The sequence below is a fragment of the Chrysochloris asiatica genome, unplaced genomic scaffold (genome assembly GCF_000296735.1).
Source record: "Chrysochloris asiatica unplaced genomic scaffold, ChrAsi1.0 scaffold00296, whole genome shotgun sequence".
NCBI classification, from domain to species: domain Eukaryota; kingdom Metazoa; phylum Chordata; class Mammalia; order Afrosoricida; family Chrysochloridae; genus Chrysochloris; species Chrysochloris asiatica.
In genome coordinates this window covers 2,802,069-2,807,679 of record NW_006408814.1, presented here as the reverse complement: position 1 = coordinate 2,807,679, position 5,611 = coordinate 2,802,069, and positions in this window count along the sequence as shown.

Sequence of the window (5,611 nt, the reverse complement as noted above, 5' to 3'; positions counted from 1 at the left end):
GAGAAAGATGAGGCTTTCTACTCCCGTAAAGATTTACACCCTCGGAAACCCTGTACAGGGTCGCTATGGGTCGGACCCGACCCGATGGCACTTAACAACAACAACAACAGCTACATGATAGGGTAGTGCAACATGTCCATATACAGAAGTCTAGCTACATGGCAGTTGTGTCCACCATGTTCATATACTGAGAGCTAGCTTCATGGCATACTAGTCCACCATGTCCATATAAAGGGTACTAGCTACAAAGTAGATGAGTCCAACATGTCCGTATACAAAGAGCCCACAACATGGCAGACAAAACCAATATGTTCATATACAGAGAGCTAACTACTTGGCAGATTAGTCTAACATATCCATGCACAGAGCGCTAGATACATGTCAGACAAATCCAAAATATTCATATACTGAGAGCTAGCTACATGGCAGAGTAGTCCAACATGTCAATATACAGAGTTCTAGCTACATGGCATATATGTCCAACATGTCCATATACTGAGAGCTACCTACATAGCAGACAACTCCAGTATGTTCATATACAGAAAGCTAGATAAATGACATATAAAGAGTTCTAGCTACAAGGCAGATGAGTCAAACTTGTCTATATACAGAGAGTTAGCTACATGGTAGGGAAATGGAACAGTTCCATATACAGAGTTGTAGGTGCATGGCAGATGAATCCAACTTGTCCATATACTGAGAGCTAGCTACATGTCAGACAAGTCCAAAATGTCCATATACAGAGAGCTAGCTACATGGCAGAGTAGTGCACCATTCCATATACAGAGTACCAGCTACATGGCAGATGAGTCCAAAGTGTCCATATACTGAGAGCTAGCTACATGGCAAAGTAGTCCCACATGTCCATATACAGGTTACGAGCTACAAGGCAGAAGAGTCCATCATGTCTATATACAGAGAGCAAGCTACATGGTAGAGTAGTGCATCATTTCCATATACAGAGTTCAAGCAACATGACAGATGAATCCAACTTGTCTATATACAGAGAGCAAGCTACATGAAAGAGTAGGGCAACATGTCCATATAGAAGGTACTGGCTACATGACAGATGAGTCCAACATGTCCATATAATGAGAGCTAGCTACATGGCAGATAAGTCCAATATGTTCATATACAGAGAACTAGCTACATGGCATAGTAGTGCATCTTTTCCATATACAGAGTTCAAGCTACAAGGCAGATGAGTCCCTTGGGTATATATACTGAGAACTAGCTACATAGCAGAATAGTCCATCATGTCCACATACAGAGTTCTAGCTACATGGCAGATGTGTCCAACGTGTCCATGTAATGAGAGCTAGCTACATGGTAGAGAAATCTAATATGTTCATATACAGAGAGCTACCTACTTGGTAGATAAGTCCAACAAATCCATGTTCAGAGAGCTAGCTACATGGCGTACAGGTTCAAAATATTTATATACATGGGGCTAGGTAAATGGCAGGGTAGAGCTACATTTCCATATATAGATTTCTAACTGCAAGGCAGATTAGTCCAAATTGTCTATATAGAGAGAGCTAGCTACATGGCAGACAAGTTCAATATGTTCATATACGGAGAGCTAGTTACATGGCAGGGTAGTGCAACATTTCCATATACAGAGTTCTAGCTATATTGCAAATGTGTCCAATGTGTCCATATACTGAGAGCTAGCTACATGGTGGAGTAGTCCAACATGTCCATATACAGGGTACTTGCTACATGGATGATGAGCCCAATATGTCCATATACTGAGAGTTCACTATATGGCAAATGAGTCCAGCATGTGTATATATAAAGGAGTAGCTCCCTGGCTAATGAGTCCAACATGTCCAAATACTGAGAGCTAGCTACATGTCAGACAATTCCAATATGTTCCCATACAGAGAGCTAACTACATGGCAGGGTAGTGCAACATTTCCATATACAGAATTTTAGCTACATGGCAGATGTGTCCAACGTGTCCATATGCTTAGAGCTATCTACATGGCAGACAATCCAATATGTTCATATAAAGAGAGCTAGCTACATGGCAGAAGAGTGCAACATTTCCATATACAGAGTTCTAGCTATATGTCAAATGTATCCAACGTGTCCATATACTGAAAGCTAGCTACATGGCAGAGTAGACCTAGACCAATATGTCCATATACAGGTTACTTTCTACATGACAGATGAGCCCTACATGTCTATATACTAAGAGTTAACTACATGGCAAATGAGTCCAACATATCCGTATACTGAGAGCTAGCTACATTGCAGACAAGTACAATGTGTTCTTACACAGAGAGCTAGCTACATGGCAGGGTAGTGCAACATTTCCATATACAGAGTTCTAGCTACATGGCAGATGTTTCCAATGTGTCGATATACTGGGAGCTACCTACATGGCAGTTCAGTCCAAAATATCCCTGCACAGAATGCTAGCTTCATGGCAGATAAGTCCAAAATGTACATATACAGATAGCTAGCTACAGGTTAGGGTAGTGCAACATTTCCGTATACAGAGTTCTAGCTACAAAGCAGATGAATCCAACTTGTCCATAATCTGAGAACTAGCTACATGTCAGAAGAGACCAAAATGTCGATATACACAGAGCTAGCTACAAGACAAGGTAGAGTAACATTTCCATATACAAAGTTCTAGGTACAAGGCAGATGAGTCTAACTTGACTTTATACAGAGAGCTAGCTACATGACAGGGTTGTGCAACATTTCCATATACTGACTTCTAGAGAGAATGCAGATGAGTCCCAGTTGTCTATATACAGAGAGGTAGCTACATGGTAGGGTAGTGCAACATTTCCATATAAAGGGTTCTAGCTACATGGCAGATGTGTGCAACGTGTCCATACATTGAGAGCTAGCTACATGGCAGACAAGTCCAATATGTTCATATACAGAGAGGTAGCTACATGGCTGGGTAATGCAACATTTCCAAACTCAGAGTTCTAGCTACATGGCAGATGTGTCCAACGTGTCCATATACTGAGAGCCAGCTAAATTGCAGAGTAGTCCAACATGTCCATATACAGGGTACTAGATACATGGCAAATGATTCCAACATGTCCATATTCTGAGATCTAGCTACATGGCAGACAAGTCCAATATGTTCATATAGTGAGAGCTAACCACTTGGCAGATAAGTCCAACATATTCATGCATAGAAAACTAGCTACACGTCAGAAGAGTCCAACATGTCCATATACAGAGAGCTAGCTATATGGCAGGGTAGTGCAACAATTCCATATGCAGTGTACTAGCTACAAGGCAGATGAGTACAAATTATCTATATACAGAGAGCTAACTACATGGCAGGGTAGTGCAACATTTTCATATACAGAGTTCTAGCTACAAGGCAGATGAGTCCAACTTGTCTATATACAGAAAGCTAGCTACATGGCAGAGTAGTGCAACATATCCATATACAGGGTACGAGCTACATGGAAGATGACTCCAATATGTCCATATACTGAGAGCAAGCTATATGACAGACAATTCCAATATGTTCATATACAGAGGGCTACCTACTTGGAAAATCAGTCCAACATATCCATGTACTGAGAGCTAACTACATGGCAGATGAGTCTAACTTGTCAATATACTGAGAGTTAGCTATATGGCAGATGAGCCCAACATGTTCATATACAGAGATCAACGTACCTGGCAGATCTGTCCAACATATCCATGTACTGAGAGATACCTACGTGGCTGATGACTCCAACGTGTCCATATACAGAGAGCAAGCAACATGACAAAGTAATCCAACATGTCCATATACAGGATACTAGCTGCATGGCAAATGAGTCCAAGCTACCCATATACAGATAGCTAGCTGCAAGTCTCAGTAGTACAGCATGTACATATAGAGGGTACTAGCTATATGGCACATAAGTACATGGACTAGTCTGACATGTAGCTAGCTCTCTGTGCCTGGATGTGTTGGACTTATCTGCCAAGTATGTAGCTCTCTGTATATGAACATATTGGACTTGTCTGACATGTAGCTACCTCTCAGTATATGGAATTTTGGACTCATCTGTCGTGTAGCTAGTACCCTGTATATGAACATGTTGTACTATTCTGCCATGTAGCTAGCTCTCTGGACCCATTGGACACATCTGCCATGTAGCTAGAACTCTGTATATGGAAATGGTGCACTAGCTTGCCAAGTAGGTAGCTCTCTGTATATGAACATATTGGACTTGTCTGACATGTAGCTAGCTCTCAGTATATGGACATGTTGGACTTATCTGCCATGTACCTAATACCCTGTATATGGACATGTTGGACTAGTCTGCCATGTAGCTAGCTCTTTCTATATGCACAAGTTGAACACATCTGCATGTAGCTAGAACTCTGTATATGGAAATGTTGCACTACCCTGCCATGTAGCTATCTCTCTGTATATGACCATATGGGACTTGTCTTCCATGTAGGTAGCTCTCTGCATATGAACATATCGGAGTTGTCTGCCATGTAGTTAGCTCTCAGTATATGGACATGTTGGACTCATGTGCCATTTATCTAGTACCCTGTATATGGACATGTTGGCCTACTCCGCCAGGAAGCTAGCTCTATGTATAAAGAAAAGTTGGACTCACCTGCTATGTAGCATGAACTCTGTATATCTAAATAATGCACTACTGTGCCATGTATGTAGCTCTCAGTATATAGACAAGTTGGACTCATCTGCCTTGTAGCTAGAACTCTGTATATGGAAAAGATGCACTACCCTGCCATGTAGCTAGCTCTCTATATAAAGACATGTTGGATTCATCTGGATTTTAGGTAGAACTCTGTATATGGAAATGTTGCTCTACACTGCAATGTAGGTAGCTCTCTGTATATAGACAAGTTGGATTCATTTCCCATATAGTTTGAACTCTGTATATGGAAATGATGCACTACTGTCCAGTGTAGGTAGCTCTGAGTATATAGACAAGTGGGATTCACCTGCCTTGTAGCTACAACTCTGTATATGAACATATTGGACTTGTCTTCCATGTAGCTAGCTCTCATTATATGGACATATTGAAATCATCTGCCATGTAGTTAGTACCCTGTATATGGACATGTTGCACTACTTTGCCATTTAGATTGCTCTCTCTATACAGACAAGTTGCATTCATCTGTCTTGTAGGTTGAACTTGGTATATGGAAATGTTGCACTACACTGCCATGTAGCTAGCTCTCTGTATATAGACAAGTTGGACTTATCTGCCTTGTATCTAGAACTCTGTATATGGAAATGTTGCATTACCCTGCCATGTAGCTACCTCTCTCTATACAGAAAATTTGGACTCATCTTCCTTGTAGCTAGAACTCTGTATATGGAAATGTTGCTCTATGCTGTCATGTAGCTAGCTCTCTGTATATAGACAAGTTGGCCTCATTTGACTTGCAGCTAGAACTCTGTAGATGGAAATGTTGCTCTACCCTGACATGTAGCTACCTCTCTGTGTATGGAAATTTGAGTCTCATCTGACATGTAACTAGCTCTCTGTACATGGATATGTTCATTTGATCTGACAGGAAGGTAGCTCTCTGTATATGAACATATTGGACTTGTCTGCAATGTAGCTAGCTCTGAGTATATGGACATGTTTGA